The sequence below is a fragment of the Salmo salar genome, chromosome ssa09, assembly GCF_905237065.1.
Source record: "Salmo salar chromosome ssa09, Ssal_v3.1, whole genome shotgun sequence".
In the NCBI taxonomy this organism is placed as follows: domain Eukaryota; kingdom Metazoa; phylum Chordata; class Actinopteri; order Salmoniformes; family Salmonidae; genus Salmo; species Salmo salar.
This window is the reverse complement of record NC_059450.1, coordinates 129385096-129404491: the sequence shown is the minus strand read 5'-3', so window position 1 is coordinate 129404491 and position 19396 is coordinate 129385096. Positions and strand designations below refer to the sequence as shown.

At 39.9% G+C, this 19396-nt stretch overlaps 1 long non-coding RNA gene and 1 pseudogene across 1 annotated transcript; one reads left to right on the top strand and one right to left on the bottom strand.

The window, feature by feature from the left end:
* Window positions 1–1299: 1299 nt before the first annotated feature.
* LOC123724093 (protein NipSnap homolog 2-like) lies at window positions 1300–16323 on the bottom strand (annotated as a pseudogene).
* Window positions 16324–17315: 992 nt separating this feature from the next.
* Window positions 17316–18683, top strand: LOC123744736 (uncharacterized). Its single transcript, XR_006771165.1, has 2 exons — window positions 17316–17556; window positions 18052–18683. It is a non-coding gene; the product is annotated as an uncharacterized lncRNA (long non-coding RNA).
* The last annotated feature ends 713 nt before the right edge of the window (window positions 18684–19396 follow it).

Sequence of the window (19396 nt, the reverse complement as noted above, 5' to 3'; positions counted from 1 at the left end):
CCTTTACCTGTATAATACACAACTGTTAACCCTCATGTTGCCAAGCTGCATTCCTTGTAAGCTCTGGCCTCAAGGTCTTTGTAAGCTGAAATCAACAATGAAACACTATTATAAAATTGTTAAGTCTTCTTTTAGAAAAAGAATAACAGCTTTGTATATAAGATAGCCCAAAGCCTAGTACGAGAGGCTACAAGAATGTTAGATCTGTGTGAATGAGCGAGAGGAAAGGAGAGAGGAAGCGATACAGCTGGTCTGCCTGGCCTCACCCCAGAGTGGTGCACCATGTAGAGGTTTCCGATCAGAAGACCCTCCACAGCCTCACTATTGTGGCGGTAGCCAATAGCAAGCTCTGGCCCTTGGGAAAACAACAAGGCCAATCACAGCATCAGTCCTTGCTCCCAGCCAATGCTTCATCCTCACATTTTACTCAATGCCACGTGCAGATTATAATTTGTATATCTATTTAACGCTACTTTATACAGGCCTGTTCAAATTAAAACCTTTCTTATTTGTCATGTTGACCTGTCAGGGAGCGAGCACAGCAGCCATATACAATTACTAATGACTACTGTGCATGTGGTGTCTCAACCAATGTTTATTGTTTGACACTCATTTACTACTCATACGGTTTGATTAACTTGGCAAACTATCATTCAGTTTTGGCAGAACGGTTGGCTATACACAGACAGTTGGATTACTACTCATCATTAATGCTAATTGTATGGCGTGGGGTTGGAGATGTTTTATTCGTGGCTCTGAACCAGTCCCATTAGCCATCGAATCTACATCATGTACAGTAATTTTGATTAGCCAAATCCTTTGTTTTAATTCATGTTGTTTTAACAATGTGGCATACTTAAAAAAAAAAAACATTTTCCCCAATTAGAATGATTAATTCTGATCAATTACTGAATCAAATAAGAGAGTACAATCACAAATTAAACTTATTTTGGCAGACAAGTTTGAAGAATTCAGAACAATTAATTAACATTGAAATATTGAATATTTGCTTCATAAACAAGCGTTTGCAACTTGCCCGACCTGAGAATGGAGTCATCCAGGCTCATGGGCTCCTGTTAGTAAACAACTAAATTCAATCTGAAAATAGCAAGGACAATAGTATAATCTCCCTTTAAATCCTGTGCACTCTGGGATCTAACAGAGTATCAAAATAGTGTCTCTCTGGAATAGCTTTTTTTATTCTGGGAGAAGTGGGAAGAAAGTGTTAACCGAAAAATAAACTATATGCATGAAGTAAAGATGAGTAATTCAAATGTCATCAGATTGCCTTACCAGTAATTACCACTCAATCATGGTGCCAGGCTGGAAAAACCATGAGAAAAAGGGTTTTATGTTATTTTAGGAAAATATCAAGTGTGTATTTAATTTCCTCAAGTTAAAATTAATCATAATGTCCCTTTCACATGGATTGCAATATGGGCCTACATTTATGAGCATAATGTTTCATAGAGCAATGCAAAAACTCTCCAATGTTTATGTCAACAATTGCCCACCTTTTGCATTATCTGATGTGATTCATATTTGTTCAGCAATGTAGCACCCTCTAAACTAAACCCCTAGTAGTGCTATGGTTAATAAGGTTCAGTCATTCAGTACTCACTCTGAGCTGGTAGGACCTGAAGCTCGTAGATGTTGGGTCCCTTCCTGGGGATGGGCTCATTCCGAAGCTGAACTCCAGGAGCAGTTGGTTCCTGCAGAGACAACAGCATCTTCCTCTCTCCTCCCGGTACTTCATAACTCCTGTGACAACGTCAATCTGGGTTCAACCTCACATCCAACACATATGATACAGCACTGTCTATCTAGAGAGGGGTTCATTGGCTGTAGATTATAGCCAGGGGTTATAGTAGAGGCTGGAGCCAAAAGCCAGCACCAGTAGCTCTTCAGAGGGAAGGTTGTGGCCACCCAGTATTGAGTTAATGTGACAGGCAACCTCAGACAATGCTAGCATATGAAGCTATGGCTCCAAAGTGAAGGCTTCTAGATGCTGCTGGCGAGGAATTGACAGTCATGGAACAGTTTGTTACCTTGTTCTGCCTAAGTTTATGGCCTCCAGTCAGAGCTGGGTATCCTCTCTATACGCCACATATGGACTGGAAACACACAACAGCAATTATTTGCAAAGCAATAATAAGCATATTCAGAGACATATACATAATCCCCTTCTGACAAGTGTAAGGCATTATTTCAATGTGAGAAAAGGCCAACGCCAGGTAACTACTATGACAACATGTGTAGACATACACTTGGTGACTGGGGTTAAGCAACACTGGTCCTAGAAGGGTAGATGTCTGCAGGTGCTTTGAGTAATTAGTGCTTTTTGAGGTCGCTTTGGTTTCAGTTAAACTATAAAAACTATAATCGCAGTTTCGATTATTTAGGTTGGTTGCTGTAACAACACAGAATAAAACAATTAATAGTCCCATGATGGCGTACTGCCCATTACTTCTTGTTACTTAATAACCATTAAAGTGATAAGCGAGTAGTAAACTGCCCATTACTTCAGTTGTTGTGTATATTACATTTGTTTTATTTGATTACTTTATTTAATTCCAGTCAAGCATCTCATCTCTATAGAGCTGCTGCCTGTCTTTCCCACAATAAATCATTATTTTGTAGTTCTTCAAAACAAATAAGGCATCCTTTATGACTGCTGGTTCAACTGTTAATCACTTATATGTTGTATTTTGAGGTGACAGCTGCTCTCTATATCACACCATGATTGCGCATTATTCTCTCTTCTGTAGCGAAGTATAAAAACAGACCAGCCAAGTATATATATACAATGGATTATGGTCATTTTAGTTAATAACCATGTTTTAGGCACTAAACTATAGAATATTGGCCTGTTGAAACTACAACTCCCTACTACATAGCACAGTTCAGGCTGGGTCTGAATTAACTCTAGAGAACCTGTGCGATGTGCGCAGCTGAGCTCACAGAAGAAAAATAATGAAGATATTAAAGAATTAACCATGTTCGTCAGTGGTTGCTGGAGGAGCTGTGGGGATAATTGCTCATAATAATGGCTGCAAGCCCAAATGGAATGGCATTAAACACCTGTACATCATGTGTTTGATGTATTTGTTACCATTCCACATACTCTGCTCCAGTCAATAACAGGCCTGTTCTCCCCAGGTGCAAGGTGCCACCAACCTCCTGTGATTAGTTGTTTAAGAAACAAAAAATAACCAACATTTCGGTTAATCGCTCCAGCACACAATGTTCGCAGGCTTTGTTTATTTATTGCCCGGAGTCGTTATAGCGCCAACTTAATTGAGTCATCATATCACTTGAGGAAATGTCATGGTTCAATGGCCATTTCTCCACAATTCAAGGTTGCATATCCCCACACAGTTGTGCCAATTCCAGAGAATGTGCAGTTCAACTAGAATTGAAAGTGGAGGAGTGTGTACTCTGCTGCCAGCATTCTTACCCGGCCTGGTCTTGCTCTCCATACCAGGTGTTCCAGGTACCCACCAGCTCACAGGGATAGTACTTATCATTGTGGATAGATGCTTGGGGTCTCCTCCTGTCAAGGAAAACCAATAACAAACACATTCTACCAGAGGAGCCTAGCGGTTAAGGCGTTGGGCCAGTAACCGAAGGTCGGTGGTTCGAATCCTGAGCCAGCAAGCTATGAGAAAATCTCCGTTCTATTTTGACCAAGGCAGATTAACCCCCAACACCCTCCCCGGGTGTGCTGATGATGTGTAAGTCGATTAGGCAGCCCCGCACCTCTGATTCAGAGGAGTTGGTTAAATGCCAAAGCCCGCACCTCTGATTCAGAGGGGTTGGGTCAAGCATCTAAAGACACATTTTGGTTGAATGCCTTTAGTTGTGCAACTACTAGAGTCGCCCTTTCCCCTTAATGGTGTTTGTTATATAATACTAAAAATGTGACTTATTATGACTATAACAGTTAACTTATTATTGATGCCTGATGCAATGTTTTGATGTTAGCACAGACACCACTGTAGCTTTCTTGTCAGGTTTCTCTTGGAGACTTCAACATACACTTCCCAGCTAAATATAAATGTTCTATAACAATCCCCATCCCAAATGTTTAAAATAGGCATTTTGGCTGTGTCTTCTGTGTCTAAACCAGTTGTGCAGATTATATGATAAAGTAAACGGTTATTATGACTGGGTCATCTTAAGTATGAGCATACGTCACGAAAATTATTCTACACACTGTTGCCATGTCAGTGTGTCAATTGCACATCACAGGAATAGAAACATTTTTGGCTAAACTCTCCCTTACGGAAAAAATCACGCAGATTTCACGTGATCTTATGCTTGGCGTTGAACGTTTATGCATGGCAGCATGTGAGAACATGTGTTCCAAAGACACATTTTTCACGTCGGCATGATTTTCCACACATGAAAGCATGTTTTTTCTGTAATGGTGCACAACCCACTGGTGACACCAGCTGTGCAGTCATAATATCCCAGCAGCTAATACTACTGTTTATATATCACACATACTCAACAACCAAATTAAACAACCATTGGGACAGTACTACCCTCACACTACTGGCTGTTACTTGGCGACTGAGTATAAAGGCCTAACTGAAACAAGGTCCATTCTGCTTACCAAAGCTGGTTGTAGGCATCCAGGCACTCTGGTTTCACGTTATGGACTGTGAACAGAACAAGCTCTATTAACATAGTGCCCTCTGTGTTGGAAGGGGTTAAATTGGTCACACTTTACATTACAGACAAAGTCTGTAAGTACAGTGAAACAGTATTGTAACTACACATTACTACACTATGCTTATTACACTGCCTCAAAACTCTGAAATATAAAAGCCATTTGGAATTAAAGTGAACAAGTTACAGTAAAGCACAACTTACACTGGATTTTGTAGAGGTTGCTTACTCATTCTTGGTAAGCAAGTGGGAGTGGGCATCCTTTCTGATCAACACTGCGCACAAATGGCGACTTGAACCAACTGTCTTCACGATTCCTATGGTTTGGCTGACAACCCCTGGAGAAAAAAATAGATGGTAGTGTTAATACACATGAGCGGAGACATCTTATGAGTAAGTGACTCATCTATTCCTCAGCAAAGGATTTCCACTGCTGAGTAGTGAAGTTCCCGGAGTCAGATCTGCATTGCATGTATCCCACATTTCTCTACAGGTGAATTATGACAGCAAGGTCTATCTAAGAATAATAACAGTAACACATGCACTGTATGATGTTGATACCCAAGCTGCCTACACAATGTTTGGAAAATTGCACACTAGTTTCCTACATGCAACCATTTCTTGCATGTCTGGCTTATTTCAAAGCGAAACAACAAGCATTACAGTTACAGCTTGCCACAGACTACCACTGCTGCATACGGTACACACGCATAATCATGGTGCTTATGAAAAAAATTGATTCAAATAAAAAGCGATGTATCATTGACTACACATAAGGTAAAGAAGTACTACGATGTAGTAACGCGAAATGCAAATTAATGTCAAGCAAGATATAGTAAGCTACACTATATATACACACACAAATGTGGATACCCCTTCAAATTGTGGACCATTTCGAAGCTTCAATACACACCAATTGCTGACAGGTGTATAAAATCCAGCACACAGCCATAATCTCCATACACAAACATTGGCAGTAGAATGGCCCTTACTGAAGGCTCGGTGACTTTCAGCCTGGCACCATCATGCGTTGCCACCTTTCCAACAAGTCAGTTGAGTCAGATTTCTGTTCTGCTAACCTGCCCGGTCACTGTAAGTGCTGTTATTGTTAAGTGGAAACTTCTAGAACCAGCGCCGCCACAAGCTCACAGAGCGGGACTGCTGGGTGCTGGGCGTGTAGCGTAAAAATTGTCTCTGCGGCTCAGTTTACCAGAATTTCCTGAAGCAACTTCAGCACAAAATGTTCGTCAGAGCTTCATGAAATGGGCTTCCATGCCAGCAGCCACACATAAACCTAAGATCATGCACAATGCCAAGCGTGTAAAGTTTTTGCCGCCACTGGACTCTGGAGCAGTGGAAACGGCGTTCTCTGGGTGATAATCACCTTCACCATCTGCGTCGGACAAATCTGAGATTTGGCAGATGCCGGAAAACTATCTGCCCCATACATAGAGCCAACTGAAAGTTTGGTGGAGGAGAATAATGGTCTGGGCTGTTTTTCGCGGATTTGGGCTAAGCCCTTTGTTCAGTGACAAAATCTTAATGCTACAGCATACACTGACATTCTACACGATTCTGTGCTTCCACTTTGTGGCAACAGTTTGAGGAAGGTCCTTTCCTGTTTCAGCATGACAATGCACCTGTGCACAGCTTAGGTCCATACAGAAACTGTTTGTCAAGATCGGTGTGGGGAAACCTTACTGCCTGCAAGCCCGATATCAACCCCATCAACCCCCTAACACGGGATGAATTGAACCCACTGCGGAGCCAGCCTAAATGGCCAAAATCAGTGCTCACCTCACTAATGCTCTTGTGTGGCTGAATGAAAGCAAATTCCAGCAACAATATTCCAACATATAGTGGAAGCCCTTTGAATGAGTGGAGGCTGTTGTTATAAGCTGCAAGGGGACCAACTCCATATTAATGTGTGACTTTGGAATGAGATCTTCGGTGTCAGATAAATGCCACTGGTCATGTTGTGTATATCCACAACAAGTAGCCTACCTTTATAATAATGACCTTGAGCAAGTGTAATAATTATTCACTATTAGACAGACACGTTCACTAGTAACTGGGTATGCCGTGCATTAACTTCAAGAATGCAACCATTTTAGAATAGCTCAAATTAGAAGGTGCACTAATATATAGCTTATCAAATAACTACAGGCCAATAGTTACTGTGGCTATTTATGCTAACCTAGCAGTCATATATTCTTTTCACCCTAATGGTGTGCCTTTTGTAGTTTTTATCCAAGCGCACACTTTTTCTTCCTCAGTCAATAGATTTAAAAAAAAAAAAATTGTATTAGAATGTTTCCCACAACAATAGTGTCTTCTTAGGTTTTTGACCCTTGTTGATTTTTCTACTAGAATATAATTTTTAAAATCAAGGTTAACCAAATGTTATTCTTTTGGAGGGATTTGGGCAGGGTTGAGTCAATTACCATTTCAATTCAGTATTTGTTTTAATTCGAATTTATTGAATTGACCCCAATGGATGTTTTTAAACTGCACTTTGTGGTTTTGTCTGTTTTCAATGCTTTAGTGGTCCAGGATAATACACTGCGTTTTACAATTGCAACGCCATCAAATGTGCATTTATACATGTTTTAAATTTATATTACACTAATAATAGTTAAATTAAAATGCAGTTCTGAGTGTAAGTGTTCATTTAATTGTTTGTTTTTCTTTGTCAGACTCAGTACCAATCCACTAAATATGACAAACACATCCATATTATACTGGCTAGCACATATCCAGCAACAAAGGGCAGCAATTTACAGTTACCACAGTTTCTCTTTGTATAACTTTTGTGCTGACAATTCTTGCCACATTCATAAATACCCTGTAAATCAGGGGAATAAAAACCCTAGTATGAGGCATGCTACTATCAACCCTTAAACATCTTTTAAAATCATAATGAGTAGCAGCATCAGCTCCACAATTAGACTTTCATTTCATTGCATTTAATTTGTCCTGGGGCACAGAAATGTTCCATGATAGTATTAGCCATTGTGGTTTTAACACTACAGAATAGATTATTCATTATGCCTAACTGAAAACATACAATCTGATAAAACTGGGACAAGATTTTCTCCACAAGTTTAAAAACAATAAGTCATGTTCACTAAACCAGTTGAATAACAACAGGTCAAGCTTGTTGCAGATGGGAGATGCCCATGATTGCAATCAATACATGTACTTAAAAATTCACAGAAGACATTTAGGGTTAATAGGCATGGGAATCTAGCTCCTTATTCATCATACCAGTTCTCAAATAAATCCAAGATTTTATTTTTCACAGTACACAGATTAGCAATTTACAAGTGAGGTGCTGCGAAATGCTTGTGTTTCTAGCTCCAAGTGCGGCAAATGTCTAACAGTACAATACGGTGGAAATTATCCCAAGAAGAAATAAATCCGCTCCGTGCCTTCACTCATCTAAAAAGTTAAGCATAATTGACCCTATTAAGTAGATATTCTCTGACAAAATACAGCAACAATGCTTTTTGCCATTTGGACTGTCTTTCTAGCACTGTTTTAATCTGTAACAGCATTTCTTAGATCAGATTTCATCCAAAAGCGTAATTTTACAAATGCAACAATGTGATTCATATATTTACATTAAATAAACGAAATAACCGAAATTACACATTGTGCATCTATAGTGATTTTTTTTGTCAATTCGTGCCCCAGTTGCCCATTTCTTAACTCTTCAAAAAGAACACACTGCTAGGCTAGCCTTCTTTCCAAGCAGCACTTTGGTTGGTACTAAAAAAATATATACTAGAGTCAAGCTGTTGGCCAAGTGACCAGTGTTAATGCAGACCCAGTATGTTAGACATCAGTTCTCCAACGAACCACTATCGGGAGGTTTCAAACATGCTAATTTCCCCATCCTGTCTCCCAAGGACAAAAACCAGTGTTGAGCTCTAAGTACCCAGTGCCCACAGTTCTTATTATCAAGAGTATTTTAGCCAACAGTTTCAAGATGGGGTACGATGCGATACTTTAACCTCCTGTCTCTCAGTGATGTTTTTGAGTACCAAATATTGCTTGCTGGGTGCAAAGTCAGAAATGGGTAAAGTAAAGGCAAACCAAATCAGAGGGGTTGGTTGGCAACATTAACTAGAGGTTGAGACCAAGGCAGTGAGATTTTTTACTTTTTGTTACATTTAAAACAGGTGAGGTTTGGCGTTCGCGTTCTGCTTGTTCTCTCAGGTTACTTGCTGCGGGGAAGCCTTCATTGGGATCATGATTCTGGAGTCCATGTGCTGAATGAGGGAACTGAAACAGAGATACATGATCAGATGAGAGTTCAAAGTAATTCATATTGTTTTTCATTTAAAATGTAAACACTATGTGAAAGTACACTTTCGCAACTGATTTACTCTGACCTGTATAATACACAACCTCATCCCAACCCCTCATGTTTGTAAGCTGCATTCCTTGTGGCTTCTCTGGCCTCAAGGTCTTTGTAGTAAGCTGAAATCAACAAATGGAAACACTATTATAAAATTGTTAAGTCTTCTTTTAAAAAGAATAACAGCACTTTACGTATATGCGATAGCCTTAAAGCCTAGTACGAGAGGCATTTACAAGAATGTTAGATCTGTGTGAATGAACGAGAGGAAAGGAGAGAGGAGCGATACAGCTGGTCTGCCTGGCCTCACCCCAGAGGTGGTGCACCATGGAGGTTTCCGATCTGGGAGAAGAAACCCTCCGACAGCCTCACTATTGGCACTGGCCCGGTAGCCAATACCAGCTCTGGCCCTTGGGAAAACAACAAAGGCCAATCACAGCATCAGTCACAACACTCCCCACAACCAATGCTTCATCCTACATTTACTCAATGCCACCCCATGCAGATTATAGTAATTTGTATATCTATTTTAACCTTTACTTTATACAGGTATTCGTAATTAAGAACATATTCTTATTTGTCATGTTGACCTGTCAGAGGCGTTAAACAGCAGCCATACAATTATAATGGACTACTGTGCATGTGGTAATCTCAACCCAATGTTGACTGTTTGGACACTCATTTGACTACTCACGGTTTGATTGAACTTGCTTAAACTATCATTCCAGTTTGGCAAGAACCGGTTGGCTATACAGACAGTTGGATGGATGTACTCATGCATTGGAGACTGCTAATTTATGGCGTGGGGTTGGAGATGTTTCATTATTGGCTCTGAACCAGTCCCATTAGCCATCGAATTCCACATCATGCAGTAATTTTGTTATTAGCCAATCATACTGACTTAATCTCATGTTTTTAACAATGTGGCATGACCAAAAAGAAAAAAAACTAATTTTCCCCAATTAGAATGAATAATTCAGAGTCAATTACTGAATTCAAATAAGAGAGTACGCATAATCACAAATTAAACTTACTTTTGGCAGATAAGTTTGAAGAATTCAGAACAATTAATTAACATTGAAATATTGAATATTTGTCGCCAAACAAACGTTTGCAACATAAAACCTGAGAATGGAGTCATCCAGGCTCATAGGCTCCTGTTGAAAGTAAACAACTAAATTCAATCTGAAAATAGCAAGGACAATAGTATAATCTCCCTTTAAATCCTGTGCACTCTGGGATCTAACAGAGTATCAAAACAGTGTCTCTCTGGAATAGCTTATTAGAGAAAGTGTAAAGAAAGTTTATTCTTGAAAAATAAACTATATGCATGAAGTAAAGATGAGTAATTACAAATGTCGTCGATTGCCTTACCAGAAATTACCCCACTCAATCATGGTGCCAGGCTGGAAAAAAACATGAGAAAAAAGGTTTTGTATTTTACAGGAATATCAAAGTGTGTATTTTGACAATTTCCTCCTAAGATTCAAAATTAATCATAATGTCCCTTTCTACATGGATTGCAATATAGGAGGCCTACATTTATGCGAGCATAATGTTTCCATAGGAGCATGCAAAAACTCTCCAATGTTTATGTCAACAATTGCCCACCTTTTGCATTATCTGATGGTGATTCATATTTGTTCAGCAATGTAGCACTCCCTCTAAACCTAAACCCCTAGTAGTGCGGTGGTTAATAAGGTTCAGTCATTCAGTACTCACTCTGAGCTGGGCCCAGGACCTTAGCTTGCGTAGATGTTGGGTCCCTTCCTGGGATGGGCTCATTCCAGAAGCTGAACTCCAGGAGCAGTTGGTTCCTACGACAACAGCATCTTCCCTCTCTCCTCCCGGTACTTCTTGAACTCCTGTGGATGAACGTCCAATCTGGGTGTCAACCTCACTCAAGAAGCACATATGATACCGCACTGTCTATCTAGAGAGGGTTCAACAGCTGTAGATTATAAGCCAGGGGTTATAGTAGGGCTGAGCAAAAGCCAGCACACCCAGTAGCTCTTCAGAAGGAAGGTTGGCCAACCCAGTATATCGAGTTATTGTGACAGGCAACCTCAGACAATACCCAACATGAAGCTATATTCAAAGTGAAGGCTTAGATGCTGCTGGCTGAGGTCACAGTCATGGAACAGTTTGTTACCTTGTTTCTGCCCTAAGTTTGCTCATGACCTCAGTCAGAGCTGGGGTATCCTCCTCTATACCGCCACATATGGACTGGAAAAACACACAACAGCAATTATTTTGCAAAGCAATAAAGCATATTCAGAAGACATATACATAATCCTTTGATAAGTGTAAGGGCATTGGCTTCAGTAACGAAAACAAACCGCTTGTGAGTACTATGGAAGGCATGTGCTGCAGACAGACATGATGCTGGGGTTAAGCAACACTCAAGGTCCCTAAGGTAGATGTCTGTGTGCTAATAATTAGTGCTTTTTGAGGTTCGCTTTGGTTTTCAGTTCGACTATAAAACTATAATCGCAGTTTTCGATTATTTAGGGTTGATTGCTGTAACAACACAGAATAAAACAATTAATAGTCCCATGATGGTGTGACTTGATTATTATTATAGCCTTAAAACTTAAGTTAGAGGTACGTACGCCCATTACTTCAGTTGTTTATGTATATACATTTGTTTTATTTGATTACTTTATTTAATTCCAAGTCAACATCTATCTCATAGAGCTGCTTGCTGCTTACTCTGACAAAATCCATTATTTTCTAGTTCTTCAAAGTAAATACACAAATTTTTACTGTTGCTGAATACCAACTATTAAATCACTTATATCATGTATTTTGAGGTAACAGTGTCTCTATATCACCTCCGATTGCGCATTATTCTCTCTTCTGTAGCAAGGCGTAAAAGAAAAAGACCGCCAAGTCTCTATTGCACAATGGATTATGGTCATTTGGTTAATAACCATGTTTTTGGCACTAAACTATGTAGAATATGGCCTGTTGGAAACTACAACTCCCCTACTACATAGCACAGTTCAGAGGCTGGGTCTGAATTAACTCCCTAAGAGAAGCCTGCGATGTGCGCATTGAGCTCCACAGAAAAAAAGCTAATGAAATGGTATTCAAAGAATTGAACTTAACATTCGTCAATTAGTTACAGGAGGCTGCTGAGATGGGATTATATAATAATGGCTGCAAAGGAGCAAATGATAGATGGCATTAAACACCTGTACATCATGTGTTTTGATGGTATTTGTTACCATTCCACATACCTGCAGTCAATAACCACGAGCCTGTTCTCTCCAATTAAAGTGCCACACCTCCTGTGGATTAGTTGTTTAAGAAACAAAAAATAAACCAACATTCCGGATTCAAACTTTCCAGCACACTAATGTTAAACGCAGTTATTATTGCCAGGTGGGTGACGCCAACTAATTGAGTCATCATATCACTTCCAATATGGCGAGACTGGTTCAATGAAGGCCATTTCTCCTGAACTAAGGTTGCATATCCCTACAGGTGTAAGCCTTATTCCGAAAGTGCACAGTTCTTCCAGAATAGAAAGTGGAGGAGTGTGTCACTCTGCTGCCAGCATTTCACCGGCCTGGTCTTGCTCTCCACATACCAGGTGTTCCAGGTACCCACCAAGCTCACAGGGATAGTACTTATCATTATTATAGATGGCAGGGTCTCTCCTGCTCAAGGGAAAACAATAACAAACACATTCTACCAGGGAGCCTAGCGGTTAAGAGCGTTGGGCCCGTAACCGAAAGGTGGGTGGTTCGAATCCCTGAGCCAAGCAAGCTGGGAAAATCTTGCCGTTCAGCTTTTGACCAAGGCAGTTAACCCCCAACAACCACCCCCCCCGGGTGCTGATGATGTCTGTCAAGCCGATTAGGCAGCCCCTCGCACCTCTGATTCAGAGGGAGTTGGGTTAAATGCCAAAGCCCGCACCTCTGATTCAGAGGGGTTGGCATCTAAAGACACATTTTGGTTGAATGCCTTTAGTTGTGCAACTGACTAAATTCCCTTTCCCCTTATATCAATTGTTTGATATATAATACTAAAAAATGTGACTTATTATGACTATAACAGATTAACCGTAACAATGATGCCTCGATGCAATCATTTGATGTTAGCTTTAGACACCACTGCCAGCTTTCTTGTCAAGGTTTCTCTCTAGGACTTCAACATACACTTCCCAGCTAAACCTAAATGTTCCTATAACAATCCCCATCCCAAATGTTTTAAATAGGCATTTTGGCTGTGTCTTCTGTGTCTAAACCAGTTGGCAGATTATATGATAAGTAAAAGGTTATTATGACTGGAGGTCATCTTAAGTATGTGAGCACTAGATAAATTATTCTACACACTGTTGCCATGTCGGTGTGTCAATTGCATCACAGGAGATAGAAGACATTTTGGCTAAACTCTGCCCTTACGGAGAAAAATCACATGAATTTCCACCGGTCTTATGTGGCTTTTAATTTGATAACGTGGGACATGTGTGAACATGTGTTCCAAAGACACATTTTCACGTCATGTGAATTTTTTACACATGAAAGCATGTGTTTTTTTTCTGTAAAGAGTAATTTTAACCCACTGGAGACACCAGCTGTTGCAGTCATGTCCCAGCTAATAGCTACTGTTTACCTTATATATCACACATACTCAACAACCAAATTAAACAACCATTTGGGACAGTACTACCCTCACTATGGCTATTACTTGGACTTCAGGTATAAATACCTAGACTCAGAAATTTCTCACTTTACCAAAGCTGGTTTGTAGGCATCCAGGCACTCCTTGGTTTCACGTTATGGACTGTAACAGAACAAGCTCTATTAGACATAGTGCCCCTCTGTGTTGGAAGGGGTTAAAGGTGGTCACTTTTTACACATTTGGTCAAGGTCTGTAAGTACAGATTAAACAAGTATTGTAACTACACATTACTACACCTATGCTTATTCCACTGCACTCAAAACTCCGAAATATAAAAACCCATTTGGAATTAAAGTGAACAAGTTACAGTAAAGCACAACTTACACTGATTTTTAGAGGTTGCTTTCCCTCATTCTTGGTAAGCAAGTGATTGGGCATCACTTTCTGGGATCAACTTTACGCTAGATAATAGCGACTTGAACTAGCTGTCTTCCATTTTCCTATGGTTTGACGCTGACAACCCCTGGAGAAAAAAAAAAATAGATGGTAGGTTAATACACATGTGAACGGAGACATCTTACGAAGTAAGTGACTCATCTATTCCTGCAGCAAAGGATTTCACTGCTGAGTAGTGAGTTGGAAGTCAGATCTGCACATGCATGTATCCCACATTTCTCTACAGGTGATATGACAGCAAGCTCTATCTACAAGAACTAATACAGTAACACATGCACTGTATGATGTTGATGCCCAAGCTGCCTACACACAATGTTTGGGAAAATGCACACTAGTTTCCTACATGCAGGACCATTTCTTGCATGTCTCTGGCTGTTTCAAAGTAAACAACAAGCATTGACAGTTACAGCTTACAGACTACCACTGCTGGCCATACAGTACCTGCACACAATCATGGTGCTTATGAAGAAAAAATGATTCAAATAAAAACGATGTATCATTGACTACACATAGGTAGCAAATGCTGATGTAGTAACATAGTAAATTAATGTCAAGCAAAATATAGTAAGCTACACTATATATACACACACAAATGTGGGATACCCCTTCAAATTTGTGGATTCGGCTATTTCAGCCAACCAGTTGCTGACAGGTGTAACAAAATCTAGCACACAGCCATGATCTCCATACACAAACATTGGCAGTGGGAATGGCCTTACTGAAGAGCTCGGGTGACTTTCAACCTGGCACCATCATACGATGCCACCTTTCCAACAAGTCAAAGTTAGTCAAATTTCTGTTTCTGCTAGACCTGCCCCGGTCAACCTGTAAGTGCTGTTATTGTTAAGTGGAAACTTCTAGAGCAACGCCGCCACACAAGCTCACAGAACCCGCAATGACTGCTGAGTGCTGAAGCGTGTAGCATGTTAAAATTGTCTGCGCTCAGTTGCAAATTTCCTCTGAAGCAACTTCAGCACAAGAGAACTGTTATTAAGGAACTAAAACGGAAATGGGCTTCCATGCCAGCAGCCACACATAAACCTAAAAGATCCCCATGCACAATACCGCGTGTAAAGTTTTTGCCGCCACTGGACTCTGGAGCAGTGACCGGCGTTCTCTGGAGTGATGAATCCACGCTTCCCACCCATCTGGCAGTCAGCCCGGACAAATCTGAGTTTGGCAATGCCGAAACTATCTGCCCCAATGCATAGAGCCAACTGTAGATTTGGTGGAGGAGGAATAATGGTCTGGAGCTGTTTTTCGGTTCGGGCTAAGCCCTTTGTTCCAGTGAAGCAAAATCTTAATACTTTACAGCATACACTGACATTCTACCGCGATTCTATGCTTCCAACTTTGTGGCAACAGTTTGAGGAAAGGTCTTTCCTGTTTCAAGCATGACAATGCACCTGTGCACAAGCGAGGTCCATACAGAAACTGTTTGTCAAGATCGGTGTGAAACTTACTGCTGCACACCTGATATCAACCCCATCAACCTATGGGATGGGTGGAGCATGGAGCTGCGCGAGCCAGGCTAAATGGCCAAAATCAGTGCTCACCTCACTAATGCTCTTGTGGCTGAATGAAAGCAAGTCCCAGCAGCAATGTTTCCAGCATCTAGGTAAGAAAGCCTTCCCAGATGAGGTGGAGGCTATTATAAGCTGCAAAGGGGGACCAGCACTCATATTAATGCCCATGACTTTGAAGTAAGGATCGCCGGTGACAGGAGTGTCTTACTTTTGGTCATGTTGTGTATATACAACAGTAGCCTACCCTTTATAATAATACCTTGAGCCAAGTGTAATAATTATTCACTATTAGACAACATTTCTACTAAAGTAACTGGGTATGCCGTGCATTAACTTCAAGAATGCAACCATTTTAGAATAGCTCAAATTAGAAGGTGCACTAATATGTGACTTATCAAATAGACTACACAAGCTATTGTCGTTACTGGCTAGCTATTTATGCTAGCTTTTTGTGATCATATGTTCAAGTTCACTCCTGCCTTTGCAGCATAGATGAGTCGGTGGGAGCCTCCTATTCTCCAAAATCACAATAACAAAGTCAAACCCAAACTGAAATCCTAAACGTGCAAAGTAATAATAGTCACACCTGGATAACACGGTCTGTCCTGTTACTGGCCTGTTTTTTGCCTGATTCAGGCCATTGCCAAATCTCTGAAGGACTCGCGTCGCCATCTTTGTTGATCACGCTGGAGCGTGTTCATTACGCGGAATCGGTTTGCAAAACGTTTCTTAAACGGGAAGCAAACGGAACAAGCAGGGCGGGACCTAAGCTGAATTTGTTCAATAGAAGCTCTCATTTTTGTTATGTTTACTTCGTTTTGGTTCTTAAACAATAAACGGTTTCCTAATGAATACACCTCCGTCTTGTATGCAAGAAACACTATTATTACTTTGTCTACAATGAAGCCGCAGGTGGTAGTAAAAACACCAACAAATGAATGGTGTGACCAGGGGAGGTGTCCACTCGTACTGTGTTTACAGTTTTTACATTCAAACTTAGAAAAGGAGACTGGTGTGTGTGTTTCTCTTAACATAACTTCACTTCTTTTCTTTGCTTGACTGAATAGATCCTGTATTTTCTATGATTAAAATTAAATGAACTTTCTTTTTCATTCTCATGGACTGTTGTTTCTCTTTGCTTATTTGAGCTGTTCTTGCCATAAAATGGACTTGGTCTTTTACCAAACAGGGCTACCGTCTGTATACCACCCATACCTTGTCACAACACAACTGATTGGCTCAAACACATTACGGAAATAAATTCCACAAATTAACTTTTAGCAAGGCACACCTGTTAATTGAAATTCATTCCAAGTGACTACCTCATGAAGCTGGTTGAGAGAATGCCAAGAGTGTGCAAAACTGTCATCAAGGCAAAGGCTGGCTACTTTGAATAATCTAAAATTCTAATATATATTTTCATGTTTAACACTTTTTGGGTTGTGTGTTGTTGTTTCAGTGTTGATGTCTTCACTATTATTCTACAATGTAGAAAATAGGAAAAATAAAGAAAAACCCTTGAATAAGTAGGTGTGCCAAATTTTAACTGGTACTGTATATTTTTTATTTGCATTAGTTATACTATTTTGATATTGATTACTGCACTGTTGGGTAGCACTTGCAAGTGAAACATTTTACTGTACTTAATAAAACTTGAACTGAACTTCAGAGGGCTGGTTTCAGCCAAGCAAGCAGTCGATTGGCCTCTACAGGGAGGAATTCTTTACTAATTCAAACCGTAATATTTTCCTCCTAGGTGAGTATGCTGGCTTTGACGAGACCCAGCCCACATCTGAGAGTAATGGGAAGGGGAAGGTGATCAGCATGCTCAAGGAGAAGCACGGCTTCAAGAACATGGTGATGATTGGCGATGGAGCCACAGACCTGGAGGCCTGTCCCCCTGCAGTAAGTGTTTTCTTGTCAATACACTTAAAGACAGGTGACAAGCTAGTATTTAAAGCTGTTATTTATGTAATCTCCGGCTTTCGGTCATAGAATACTTTATCCATCTTGTGAATGAAATTTGTATTTTTTTCTCTGCTCCCAACACTCATAGACACCACAGAAACACACACAACACATTTTAGGTGGAGCAGTGTTAACAGCAGAGCAGTGCCTGTGGAGGAGTTAATTATTAAGTGCCTTTTTCAAAGACACAATTACAGGGGTGTATTCACTAGGAACCAAACGGAACGAACCGGGGAGGAACCTAGCTGAATTTGTCCAATAGAAACTCAAGTGTACATTGCAAAACGTTTTGCTACGGTCTGCGACTAATGAATACAACCCAGTACCAGATTGTCAGGTGTTAAAAGCAGCTATAATGTAAAGTAACACTGGAATAATGGACACTGGTTGCCTTTTAAGCAATTTTCCTCAGCACATTGTTTTGTTTTTCAGAATGCATTCATTGGATTTGGTGGAAATGTGGTCAGGCAGCAAGTAAAGGAGAAAAGTTTGTGGTACGTCACAAGTTTTGGAGAGTTGCTAAAAGAACTGGAGAAGATTTAAAGAAATACCATACAAACCTGAAACCTCTTACAACTATTGTTACTAATGCTAACATCAGTGTTTTATTTTCACCTAATGGTGTGCCTTTTATGGTTTTATCCAGCGCACACTTTTTTTTCTTCCTCCAGTCAATAGATTTAAAAAAAAAAAAAAAAAATGTATTAGAATGTTTCCACAACAATAGTGTCTTCTTGGGTTTGACCCTTGTTGATTTTTCTACTAGAGAATATAATTTTTTAAAAAAAATCAGGTTAACCAAATGTTATTCTTTTTGGAGGGATTTGAGCAGGGTTGGAGTCAATTCCATTTCAATTCAGTATTTGTTTAATTCCAGAATTTATTGAATTGACCCCAATCCTGGATGTTTTTAAACTGCACTTTTGTGGTTTTGTCCTCATTTCAATGCTTTAGTGGTCAGGATAATACAACTACTGCATTTTACAATATGTGCCATCAAATGTGCATTTATACATGTTTTAAATTTGCTATTGACACTAATAATAGTTAAAGTGTAAAATGCAGTTCTGAGTGTGCGTGTTCATTTAATTGTTTGTTTTCTTTGTCAGACTCATGGTACCATCCACTAAATAATGACAAACACATCCATATTGTACTGGCTAGCACATAGTCCGGCAACAAAGGGCAGCAATTTCCACAGTTACCACAGTTTCTCTTTGTATAACTTTGTGCTGACAATTCTTGCCACCATTCATAAATACCCTGTAAATCAGGGAATAAAAACTAGTATGAGGCATGCTACTATCAACCCTTAAACATCTTTTAAAATCATAATGAGTAGCAGCATGACTCCACAATTAGACTTTCATTTCAGTACATTGGTAGTTGTACCTGGGCACAGAAATGTTCCATGATAATATTAGCCTTGTGGTTTAACACTACAGAATAGATTATTCATTATGCCTAACTGAAAACATGTTAAATCTGATAAAACTGGACAAGATTTTCTCCACAAGTTTAAAACAAGTCATGTTCACTAAACCAGTTGAATAACAACACGTCAAGCTTATTGCAGATGGGAGAGAATGCCCATGATTGCAATCAATACATGTACTTAAAAATTCACAGAAGACATTTAGGGTTAATAGGCATGGGCTCTAGCTCTGTATTCATCATACCAGTTCTCAAATAAATCCAAGTTTATTTTTCGCGTACACAGATTAGCAATGTTAAAGTAGGTGCAGCGAAATGCTTGTGTTTCTAGCTCCAGCAGTGC